Source organism: Zalophus californianus, chromosome 6, assembly GCF_009762305.2.
Source record: "Zalophus californianus isolate mZalCal1 chromosome 6, mZalCal1.pri.v2, whole genome shotgun sequence".
In the NCBI taxonomy this organism is placed as follows: domain Eukaryota; kingdom Metazoa; phylum Chordata; class Mammalia; order Carnivora; family Otariidae; genus Zalophus; species Zalophus californianus.
Genome location: NC_045600.1, coordinates 82,022,202 through 82,035,301, shown reverse-complemented (window position 1 = coordinate 82,035,301; position 13,100 = coordinate 82,022,202). Strand labels below are relative to the sequence as shown.

Sequence of the window (13,100 nt, the reverse complement as noted above, 5' to 3'; positions counted from 1 at the left end):
GTAGAGGGGGATGCAAATCCAGATCTCATAAAACCTAAACCAGTTTTCAATTCATTCAATTGCATCATGCTATCAAATAGGGCACATCTTTTGTCGTTTTGCTCTGTTTAATTCTTTGCTGGTAGATTGTAGAGGACAAGACTGATGGCTGTTACTATAACCCAGATGTTTCTAAACAGGCAGTTCTTGCTGTCCAGCCTGTTGAGCAGGTGTCTTTTGTGCTGGTAAGGATACTGTTGCAGCTCGGGCTGGGACACACAGAGCAGGTAGTTTCCAGAGGCAACCAAGCCTGCTTAAATTGGGTGATCACAGTCTCAGAGCTGAAAGTAAGCTTGGAAGCCTTTACCCAGCCCTTATTTTACCAGACAAAACAGGTTGAGGGAGGTCAAAAGCCCAGGCCCAGGTCAACTCTCTGCAGAGCCCTGATGAGAAACCAGGACTGCATAATTTAAAATGGTTTTTATGTGTCAATGTATGAATTACATAACAGTGTATGAATTGTATAACATTTTGAGCCAAATTAGAATATTAATTCCAGTTTGTTGTGATAAAATGAAGGGAAAATAAATCAACTTCTGTTAAATAAGGAGTTTGGATGATCAAAGAAGAAAGGTTTAACAAGAAAGCCAATAGTCATAAAAATATTGAGTAGTTCCTAGTGTAGTAAACACTTGTATGTTCCGATGGAAACATTACTTTGAGTTTGAGCTAAAAAAAAAAGATGTGCTAGAAGGAAGTGAGATGCTAAGAAATTCAGGATGGCAGCCTGGCTGCTGACTGATGAACAGCCCCTGTGCTGTTTACCTATGTTCTCTTTATCTCGGAGACCTTAATCCTGAAAAACAAATTTCTCTATGTTGTTGCTTAAGACCCTTGAAGTTTGATTTGAATTCATTTCTAATATGCTATGTGAATCACTTTTAACTTTCTTTTGTGTTAAATATAAAGGTTTACATAATACAGATTTATATAATTCAGATACTAAAAAATGCATTTTAGTACATAGATCAGGAGACCCAGTTTAAAACAAACCACCAACCAAAACCCTACAGGATCAGAGACCTAGCTCAATATAGAAGTTATGGTTTGGAATCCAAGGAGAAGCACCAAGCATGACTCTCAATGCCTGGACAGAATTCAGAAACCGTGGGTTTCAGCCCAGGATTGATTGCTGCAGGGAAATTGCTGAACTTCTCTTCAGCTATTATCCACAAGCAGCATCTCATCCATTCCTCTGGCCCAGGTGACAGACCAGGAGTCCAGCACTGTAATTTCAACTGGCATCCAGCAATGGAAACTGCAGCAAGCCTCGGGAATGTTCCGGAGACTCTTTACAGATACAGAATGGCTCCAGATGACCAAACTTTGGAGCCAGCACTATAACTAGAGTGAACTCCCAGGGAATTCTCTGAGAAGAGAAATAGATTTCTCTCTTGCTGGCGAATCACTCACTTGGCAGAGCTTATCTCTTGAGGGCACAACTGAGATGACCCCCACCCCCCAAAAAATTCATTCTGGAGTTTTGAAGATAATCTTCCTTTTTGCTTTATTTTACTATATTTTTAAAAAAGATTTTACTTATTTATTTGATAGAGACACAGCGAGAGAGGGAACACAAGCAGGGGGAGTGGGAGAGGGAGAAGCAGGCTTCCTGCTGAGCAGGGAGCCCGATGCGGGGCTCGATCCCAGGACCCTGAGATCATGATCTGAGCTGAAGGCAGACACTTAACGACTGAGCCACCCAGGCACCCCTCATTTTACTGTCTTTAAAAAAAAAAAAACCAAGCCTCTATTAGCTTTCTGGATCATAAATGTAAGGCTACACTGTTTGTGTGTGTATGTGTCCAGGCATACTTTGGTTTTCCCCCCCCACCCTGAAATTCATATCTCTGGGACAAGTTAAACAAGGTCACATGACAATGCCTGGGCTAACTTCTTTTGCTTAAAAAATTCAAGGGGTAGGGTGCCTGAGTGGCTCAGTCAGTTAAGCATCTTCCTTTGGCTCAGGTCATGATCTCAGGGTTGTGGGATCGAGTCCTGCATCGGGCTCCTTGCTCAGCCGGGAGCCTGCTTCTCCCTCTCTCTCTCTTCCCTTGTGCTCCCTCTCTCTCAAATAAATAAATAAATAAAATCTTAAAAAAAAAAATCAAGGGCTATTTTATGTGTTTGGGCTAACAGATACTGAGAAGTGGCAGACTTCTTCCCCCCCCCGATGTTTAAAAGGGGGACATTGTCTAGGTAGCACTTGATTCTGCGTAGCACTCCACAATAGACAGTAAGAGGGAAGAAAGGGTTCAGAATCAAGGAAGGGGGAAGGAGAACATGTCCCAGTTTTTTTCCATTACTACTTACAAAGGAGATCCTGGGGGGTCTCAGTGTCTCACAGCTCCAGGGGGCTCCATGGCACCGCGCAGAGCTGTGGCCTCCTCACCATTTACTGTTTAATAAAAACAGTCATTGTTTTTAAGTTAGTGTTTTTCAAAGCATGCTCATGTTTCTACTGCACTAGAACCACCAAGGTATTTGTTAAAATGCAGATTCCTGCACTTGACCCCAGACCTACTAAGTCAGGGAATAGGGATGAAAATGAACTTTGTAAGTACCACATGAAATGATCCCTATGAACAACAAAATCTGAGAACCCGTTTTTAGCAGATTTATTTCATAACTTTGAAGTACTAAAAAAGTACTAAACACATACTAAACTTAAAGTGCATTTTACTTTGAATAAAAATAGGGTCACCTGCTCCAGAACTTGCTTTTTGTTCTTTAAGGCTTTATTTATTTCCCTATTCATGCCTCTAGGTTATATGGATGGCACCGTGGCCACGCGGGATTGGGAGGGAGTGCAGTTGGTATAAAAGGGGCAAATGAAATAAAACATGGAGTTCTTTTTAAGTCTACAGATTTTCTATAAATACAAGAACTTCAGTCTTTGGAAGTCACCAACGGTTATTTGATATTAGATATTTATCATTTGTACTAGGATATTTTAAAAAATCCATTCTGTTTTTTTGAGATTTAATTTTTTAAAAAATATTTTATTAATTTATTTGACAGACAGAGACACAGCAAGAGAGGGAACACAAGCAGGGGGAGTGGGAGAGGGAGAAGCAGGCTTCCCGCCGAGCAGGGAGCCCAATGCAGGGCTCGATCCCAGGACCCTGGGATCGTGACCTGAGCCGAAGGCAGACGCTTAACGACTGAGCCACCCAGGCACCCCGAGATTTAATTTTTATTTTTCCCATTCAGATGGCTATTTAAAGATGGATCCAAGCACAGTTCAAACATACAGGGTACTTGGTTTCAGCGGTTTCTTGAATCACACCTAAAATCCAAGGAAAGTGTTTGAGAGTTCTCTGTTTAACAGAAGACAATCAGCACCATCTAGTGGATACAAATAACCTCTTTTTTTGAATTCAGTCCATTGAGGAGGCGAAGAGAGCAGGCTTTGGAACTGGGTTGGAAATTCAGTACCAGTTGGTTCCTGAGTGACCTCAGAAAAATTACTCAACCTCTTTGTGCTCCGCTTCTCAACTATAAATCTGCATAATAGTGCCGCTTCATAGGATGTTACGAAGTGAAGTGAGATGATACATCTCATCTAAGGCATGTCCCAAACACTCAGTAAATGTTATTTTTTAATAGCGCTAAGCCATAGACTCGCGGGTCGTGGGAGCTGTCCAGTGGCATACATTTTTAACTGCCCTCCAAAATAAACGGCTATTTAGCTAGCTTGTAGAATCTATACTGTGAGACGTAATGAGGTTCTGCTCCTAGTGTGCTGTCACATTTGGCTGAAGCTTCTGGTAAGAAAAGGGGAATTGGGGCAAGAGAGCTGGAATGGTAGTTGGGGCCCAGATGGAATACAATGTGGGCTCTCTCTCATTCATTCAAATCTGACTCCACTTAGCAGGGGAAGGTCAAGCGTAGAGAGAGATTTAAAACAAAAACCAACTCTGAAACCAAGACTGCCTATGTCACCAACCTGGAATGAGACCAGGGACATTTAAACTTAAAATATCTTGACTCTGGAAGAAATCTTTACGAATTATTTTGAAAGGCACAATACTTTCTAGAATATGTTTGGACTTTTTGAACACAACACTTCAGAAAACAGCAGAGAAAAACACTGCACTCTGACAGATCTGAATATGAATTATTTGGAGGGTGTCTGTCACCCGCAACAGTGGACACCGAAGTATTTCAGGAAATTAAAAACAAAAACATAGTGTATTGTGTGCTAATACACCACAAATACAATTTGTTTAAAACTTGCCCTCAAGGAACATACAGCCTCTGGCAGTTCACAAGAGGTAACAGCAGGAGGTAAATAAAGTGGGAATGACAGAAAACAAGATGAGTTTTGTGCAGAGTGACTTCAATGGGCACTTAGTTTGGTAAGACTACAGTGAAGAGACACTAAGTTTCTACTCTACTGAAACTGAATTTTCTTTTCACTTGCTTTTTATGTATCTTCTGTTGTATATATTTTAAAAGCAACAGTTTAAAAAAAAATGAAAGGCACATGTCAGAGCCTTGATTTCTCTTCGTTGGTTTTCTCTCCCCACATCCCCAAGAAATCTGAAATATGTTATTTTCTTAATGAGCACCATTAGTCACCAAAAATAAAAATGGAAAGAGTGGCCTTTATACATGAAATATTAGAATCGTGTGGACATTTGGAGTTTATCTATTGTCTAGCTACTCCAAGAGTGGTCGGTGGACCAGAAGCATTGGCATCACCTGGGAGCCTGTTAGAATCTTGGAGCCTCCACCTGACACACTGAATCAGCATTTTAGCAAGAGCCCCAGTTGATTTATTTGCACATTAAAGTTTGAGAAGCCCCAGAATTTGGGGATGAGAGCCCCATTGGCTCTCAGATCCAGCCCTAGGATCAGTAATTTAGAAATCTCCCCAGGTGATTCTAATGCAGTAGAGTTAAGACTGCAAAACTAGTCCAACCACATTTCTCAAATGAGGAAATGATGGCCTACAAAAGTTTACAGATTTACCCAGGATAACCCAGCTATTTAGCATCAGAATCCAAACAATGTCCTCTCTTCTCCTTATTTAAAATAAAAAGCAGAGGCAAGGGAACAGAGCATAAGGAGTGTGGAGACGGAGATTACTATTATTATTTTTTTTAATTCTTTTTTTTTTTTTTCTTTTTTAGGGAGGGAGGTGGGATGGGTCAGAGAGAGAATCTTAAGCAGGCTCCATGCCCAGCGCGTAGCCTGACCGGAGCTTGATCCCACAACCCTGAGATCATGACCTGAGCCGAAATCAAGAGTCAGATACTTAACCAAATGAGCCAGCCAGGTGCCCCTGGGGATTATTATTTTGATATAGGGTGGTCAGGAAAGACCCACCTGAGGAAGCAGACACCTGAGGGAAGAGAGGACGTGAGCCATAGGGATAGTAGGGCAACTGTATTCCCGGCAGAGGAGGAAGCAGAGGGTGTGTGTGTGTGTGTGTGTGTAGGGTGTGTGTGTGTGTGTGTGTGTGTGTGTGTGTGTGTGTGTGTGTGTGTGTGTGTGTGTGTTCGTTCCTCCAAGAGTATTGCATCTTGGAGGAACAACAAGGAGCGGTGTTTCCAAATTCCCAACATAGTAATCTTTGGGATGCAGAAACGAGAAATCAAAGCTGCCCACAGTTCTCAAAATCTTAAGTTATTCTTTTTTTTTAATATGTTATTTTTCTTTTTTCTTTTCTTTTTTAAGATTTTATTTATTTATTTGAGAGAGAGAGAATGAGAGATAGAGAGCATGAGAGGGAAGAGGTTCAGAGGGAGAAGCAGACTCCCCACTCAGCGGGGAGCCCGATGCGGGACTCGATCCCGGGACTCCAGGATCATGACCTGAGCCGAAGGCAGTCGCTTAACCAACTGAGCCACCCAGGCGCCCAATCTTAAATTATTCTTAAAATATTTTCAACCTTCATATTCTTGTTATCGTGCTATCTGAATCATTTTTTAAAAAAGACTTAATTTATTTGAGAGAGAGAGAGAGCGCGGGAGCCCGGGGGAAGGGGCAGAGGGAGAGAGAATCCTGAAGCAGACTCTATGCTGAGCATGGAGCCCAATTTGACCTCACAACCTGAACCAAATCGATCATGACCTGAACCAAAACCAAAGAGTAGGATGCTGAACTGACTGAGCCAACCAGGGGCCCCCTGAATCAAAAAGCATTTGTAGGTGGTGCTCACTTCGGCAGCACATATACTAAAAACATTTGTAGGTGTTTACAAGAACAGTAGCCTTTAGCAAATATTCAAATACTGGAGAACACAGAGAACATCATTGGATACCATTTGAATAGGGTAACATACAAATTTTCAAGCAAGGCTAACAGCATTTCATAGAATCACAGGTTGGAAATTGCCAATTTAAGGACTTACTTTTGAGTCAAAACTTATTATTTCTTGGAACATCACTCAGAGTTTGTATAAAGTATACAGAATCAACTTGTTTTTTTTTTAAAGATTTTATTTATTTATTTGACACACAGAGACAGAGACATTGAGAGAGGGAACACAAGCAGGGGGAGTGGGAGAGGGAGAAGCAGGCTTCCTGCCGAGCAGGGAGCCCGATGCGGGGCTCGATCCCAGGACCCTGGGATCATGACCTGAGCCGAAGGCAGATGCTTAACTACTGAGCCACCCAGGCGACCCAAGGATCAACTTGTTAATATTTATTTTATTTGCAAGAATGACTCACCGTTAGCAGCAGCCATGGCCAGGAAAACACACTTAGAACATGGCACCAGCTCCCAGCAAGACCGACCAATCCGACTGTGACTGCATCTCTCCCATGTGCTTCAATCCATGTTCCCAGAATGTTGACCTCAACTTCTGACACAGGGTGTTAGCATTTCCTGCTTTTGCTTTTGACTTAACATCAGTGGATTTCTTCAGTAACATCTTTATGTTGGTTGATAAAGTTTAATTCTTATAGGAGAATTAGAATAACTTTTCCATTTTTCCTGATTTCTCAACTACTTTCTTTTTTTAATTTAGAAAAACATACAAATTTCCTGATCAATGCTGGGAAGAAATTCCTGTGCAGAAACACTAACAAGGAGGACAGTGAGGCTGGAGCAAAGTTTACCCAAGAGAGGGTGGTAGGACTAGAGTCTGAGAGTAAACAGAGGGCCTGGTCCTTTAGGAGCTGTGGGCATTGTAAGGGCTCTGCAGGTATGGGGAACCATGGAAAGTCCTGAGCAGAGGAGTGACATGGTTTGACTTCAGTTTTGAAGGCATCATTCAGGCTGCTGTTTGAAAGTAGTAGGGGCAAGGAAGGCAACAATGAGGAAGGAGGTTGTTGCAAAAATCTAGGTGAAAGATGATGGCAGTATGGACCAGAAGGGAAGCACGGAAGGTGCTGAGAGGTAGTTAGATTCTAGACATGTTTTAAGTGTAAAGCTGATAGGATTTATAACAAATTGATTGTAGACCTTGAGGGGAAGAGGAATTGAGGACAACTTCAAGGTTTCTTGGTCTGAGTCTGGCAGGATGGAGTTACCACTTGCTGAGATAGATAAGAGGGTGGGGTGGGAGTGGGGGTGCTGTGGAGAGGTTTGTTTTTTGACATGTTAGGTTCAAGATGCTTCTTAAATCTAAGTAGAGACGTCTTAATAGTTAAATAAAAGTGGAGTTCAGGGGAGAAGTCTGGGTTGGAGATAGAAACACAGGATTTAGCAGTGTATGGATGGCATTTACAGCCAGGTTTTTAAACCCAGTTTTTAAACCACAATCCTAGATTGTAGCTGTGGTTCCCTGAGCAACTCATTTCCCCTTTGTCTATTTGCTTCACTGAAAAACACTTTTCTAAAGAATACACTTCCTATCTACCTAACATAATGAGGCTAAAGGGGCTGTGCATGGGAAAATGCCTTGAAAACTGTAAAGTGCTGTCCGTACTAGAAAGCAGATATTTGATGATACCGAGGATGAAGAAAATCAGTTGGGGGACCCATGGAAACAGTCTTCATGCGCTGAAGATGTGAGAAAACACAAAAAAAGAAAAGTGCAGATAAAAAATCATTACTCTTTTGGACTGTAGCCCAATCTTGCAAAAGTACTATTTTTTATTTACGTGTAATCCAAAATATAGCAAGAACTTCAAATACATGATCTTTTCGAGCTGCACAACAATCTTGTGAGGAAGCAATTATTATTCCCATTTTACAGAGGAGGAAACTGAGGTCAGAGAGGATGCCAGACCTACAGAGCATATCAAGGGTAGAGAGTCACATAAGCATCCAGGCGCCCTCCTTTCGAGTTCAATGTAAATACGAACAACCCTTTCCCCAGCCACACCGTCCGCAGGAAGACCGAGGAGACAGTAGGGCGACCCCAGCTCGCGAGGGTCCAACAGCGCTCCTCGCCGCCCTCGGCCCCCACCCCTTATTTCAGCATGGTACGGCCCTTTTCTCTTATCGCGAGACTGGAAGCGCAGTGCTTCTGGTTGCCGAGGGAACAGCGTTCCTGGAGGCAAGAGCGCTTTGGACACGCAGCTCGTTCCCCCTCCGGAGAAGTTGTGGTGGCGGGAAAGACCCCTCGCCTTTGGGGGACAGGGGGTGACGCTGAGTGTCAACGGTGCGCTTCTGCGCCCGTCAATGATCTGCCGACTGGCGACTGCCTCCCGGAGTTTTCGCCGGGAAGGTAAGGCACCGCACCTGTTAGGACCCCACCTCTATCGCCGCGCGACCTGCCGCGGTGTGAGCGGGGCAGAGTCGCGTCAGGGACCTCAGAGGGGCTGTCAGGAAGAGGGGCTGGGCCAATGAGAGGGCGGGGCGGAGTCGTGTCAGGCTGCTGGGCCTGGAGACTGGCTGTTAGGGCGAAGGCGGGGCAGGGCCAGTAGGGGGCGGGTTCAGCGGGGGTGGGGCGGGCTCAACCGGGGTGGGGCGGGGCTTGGGAGGAGCGGGCCTGCCCAATGGGGACAGAGGCATCTGCCTCTACCGAGACTGTCGCCAGCATTTCCACATTCCTGACCTTAGGACCTTCTATCAGGGACTCCTATTGTCCTGTGCCTTCTGGACTTCAAGATCTAAAACTTACATTAAAAGGGGCGCCTGGGTGGCTCAGTCAAGCCTCTGTCTTCGGCTCAGGTCATGATCCCAGGGTCCTGGGATTGAGCCCCGCATGGGGCTCCCTACTCCGCGGGAAGCCTGCTTCTCCCTCTCCCACTCCCCCTGCTTGTGTTCCCCCCCTCTCTGTGTCTCTCTCTGTCAAATAAATAAATAAAATCTTAAAAAAAAAACAAATTAAAAATTAATCGCCAGTTATTTGAAATAGACGGTAAATAGCAAAGGTATTGGGGGTGGGGGAGGTGGCCAGTAAACATGTGCTTGCAGACTCAACTTCTCTCGTAATTAAAGAAATGTAAATCAGACTCACAGAGATCTTTGACACTTACCAGACTGACAAAGATGGAAAAGCTTTTATGATAACCAGATTGACCCCGGGCCAGAATGGGGGAAAGAGGCACTTTCATCACACACTGTTGACAGTGTAATTTGGTACACCCTTTTTGATGGACAAAGTGGCGTCCTACCAAAAGTTGAAAGGCAAGTATTCTTTGACTCAGTGTAGTTTATCACCTAGGTGTATATTTTGTTTAGCATCACTAAATAAAGATTCACACAAAGAGCTTAACTTAAAATTGTGTGTGCCATTTGTGTCTGTTTGTGTTGGGGAGGAGTCGGTAGGTATAAAGGATAAAGGTTTGCATATGCCTAAAAAAAGTGAGATTCCCCAAGTCTATTAACAGTGGTTCTTGGGGTGAGGAAAATTTTGACTTTTTTTTTTTTTTAAGATTTATTTATGAGAGAGAGAGCATGCATAGGGGGAGAAACAGAGGGAGAGAATCTTCAAGCTGACTCCCGGGAGGGGAAGCCCGACTTGGGGCTCATCCCCTGACCATGAAATCATGACCTGAGCCAAAACCAAGAGTCCAACGCTCAACCGACTAAGGCACCCAGGCACCCTGGAAATTTTGACTTTAAGAAGTTTTACATTCTTCTATATTATTTGACTTTTTGCTTCTCATGGGCAAGTATTTCTTACATAATAAATATATAAAGTAAAAAAACTAACAATATAAGTTTTAGACATTAAAACCATGAAAATAAATATAATTCCATTTTTTTAAAAGGTTGTCTATTTATTATTACTAAGCAGAGGAGGATTCATTTTCTTTCAATTCTTCCTTTCATCCAAAAATACCAAATTATGGCAGCCGTGTGTCCCTATTTTGGTTTCAAATGATCTGTGGTGATTGCATTTCTCATAAGCCTGTGTGAAAAAGTTTATTTTTTATTTTTTAAAGATTTTTATGTATTTGACAGAGAGCGCACAAGAGAAAGCATAAGCAGGGGGAGTGGCAGAGGGAGAAGCAGTTTACCCGCTGAGCAAGGACCTGGCTGTGGGACTCAATCCCAGGGCCCCGGGATCATGACCTGAGCTGAAGGCAGATGCTTAACTGACTGAGCCACCCACGTGCCCCTGAAAAAGTTTAAATTAATCTTGTTTGAAATGAATGTTATAAAAAGTTGATATGTGTTAGTAGTGATTTGTTACAATTTAGAATCTGGTCATATATATCACCTGCTTAATGGAATATCATGAAATAAATAATATTTTATTTATTTATTTATTAAAGATTTTATTTATTTATTTGACAGAGAAAGAAATAGTGAGAGAGGGAACACAAGCAGGGGGAGTGGGCCTGGGAGAAGCAGGCTTCCTGCTGAGCAGGGAGCCCAATGTGGGACTCGATCCCAGGACCCTGGGATCATGACCTGAGCCCAAGGCAGACACTTAATGACAGCCACCCAGGCGCCCAATAATATTTTATTTTTGAAATACTTTTAATGCAATAAGAAAATGCTTCATCATGTGATGTTAAGTGAGAAATATGTGAGTCCAATTTTGGTGGAAACACACAGAGCAAAAATGGATATGCCAAAGATGGGCGCCTGGGTGGCTCGTTCGTTAGGCGTCTGCCTTCGGCTCAGGTCATGATCCCATGGTCCTGGGATCGAGCCCCGCATCGGGCTCCCTGCTCAGCGGGAAGCCTGCTTCTCCCTCTCCCACTCCCCCTGCTTGTGTTCCTGCTCTCGCTGTGTCTCTCTGTCAAATAAATAAATAAGATCTTTAAAAAAAAAAAAAAGAAATATGCCAAAGAGGGGTGCCCGGGGGGCTCAGTTGATTAAGTGACCATCTTCAGCTCAGGTCATGATCCCAGAGTCCTGGGATTGAGCCCCACATCGGGCTCCCTGCTCAGCAGGGAGTCTGCTTCTCCTTCTGCCCTTCACCCCACTCATGCTCTCTCTTTCACTCTCGTTCTCTCTCAAATAAATAAATAAAATCTTAAAAAAAAAAAAGAAATATGCCAATGGTGTTTAGCTCAGCGTGGTGAATATTGGGTGATTTTTATTTATTTTTGAATACACTTTAATATATTCTAGACATTTTCCTACAATAAATAAATAAATTATGAAGTCAAGATATACTTATTAGAAAATCAGAAAATACATATAAGCAAAAGATAAAATAAAAGACCAAGAACAGGGGTGACTCGGTTGGTTAAGCGTCTGCCATCAGCTCAGGTCATGATCTCAGGGTCATGAGATCAAGCCTTACATTGGGTTCCCTGCTCAGCAGGGAGCCTGCTTCTCTTTCTCCCTCTGCTGCTCCCCCTGCTTGTGCTCTCTCTCTCTCTCTATATGTATATATCAAATAAATAAATAAAATGTTTCAAAAAAAAAAAAAACCCAAGAACATCCATGAACCCACCAATCCAGAAGAACCCACCTCTGTTTCTTCTCTGGTTTGTTATCATCTTTCAGGTCCCTTTGTGTATATTTCTTTAGAGAATTGAACTCTTTTTTTTTTTTTTTTTAGCAAGATATCAACATTTAGCAAGATATTTTCTTTCTTTTCCTTTTTTTGGATATTTTCTTTCTTTCCTTCCTTCTCCTCTCCCTCCCCCCTTCTTTCTTCCTTTCTTTGCCTATATAGAAACAAGTAATGGATAAGGGGCATTGAATTAGGATCTTATAGATATATTTTCAATATTTAAGAAGAAATCTCAATAGCCACATAGAAATTCCACAAGAAAAATAAAACATTGTCAAGGAAAGTAATCAAATGATAATTAAATACTTATAATGACAGAAGCACTAAATGTTAATTTAACCAAATACTATGCCATAACTATATTGAGTGTATGTGGGGAGGAGTGAATTCCTCTGTGTGAATTCCTTGTTTATGCCCTTAGCCAGTTTTCTATTGGAATGTTTCTTTTCTTATAGATTGGTAAGATTTCCTTAAATATGTAAATTCATTAACCTTTTGTGTATCATATAACCTTTTGTGTTGCATATATTTCCCCTAGATTCTCAGGTACCTTTTAGTTTAATTTAGAGTTCTTTGTGTTTGTTTGTTTTTTGACATTCAAGAGCATTAAATGTTATGTGATCAAATCTGTTAGTCTCTTCTTTTTGATTTATGCGCTTGGTGTTATCTTTAGTAAGTCATTCACTTACTACGTAAATTATCTTTATATTTCCTTTCAGTCCTTGGAGATTTCTTATTTTACATTTATTTATTATTTTAAAAATTAGTTTTTACTTTTATTAAAGTAGTATAATAAAAAATGTCACACTCTGCTATAACATTCACAATAGAAGAAAAGAGAAGCAATTCCTAGTCTCACTCTCCAGAGGCAACCATCCTGAACTCGTAAATACAATGCTTATTTTTTGGCTTTATCAGTTTTTGGGCATTCTCTTTGATTTCCTATTAAGACAGATTAGATATTTTATACTACCTCTCCTTTTACCAACTCCTGCCCAGATACACTCAATACAGGTAAGGCACAGTATTTGGTTAAATCATTTAGTGCTTCTGTCATTATAAGTATTTAATTATCATTTGATTACTTTCTTTGACCATGCTTTATTTTTCTTGTGGAATTTCTATGTGGCTATTGAGATTTTTTCTTAAACATTGAAAATACATCTGTAAGATCCTAATTCAATACCCCTTATCTATTACTTTTTTCTACATAGGCAAAATCATAAGATTGTCGGTT

The 13,100-nt window shown here is 41.8% G+C and overlaps 1 protein-coding gene across 4 annotated transcripts in view; it reads left to right on the top strand.

Moving 5' to 3' along the window:
- Nucleotides 1–8,499: 8,499 nt before the first annotated feature.
- The window catches only part of FSIP1 (fibrous sheath interacting protein 1), a 209,992-nt gene continuing 205,391 nt past the window's right edge, over nt 8,500–13,100 (top strand). For all 4 annotated transcript variants that reach the window (XM_027569380.1, XM_027569381.1, XM_027569377.1 and 1 more), the window contains exon 1: nt 8,500–8,665. The gene's annotated coding sequence lies outside the window, so the exon portion shown is untranslated. The remainder of the gene's footprint in view (nt 8,666–13,100) is intronic.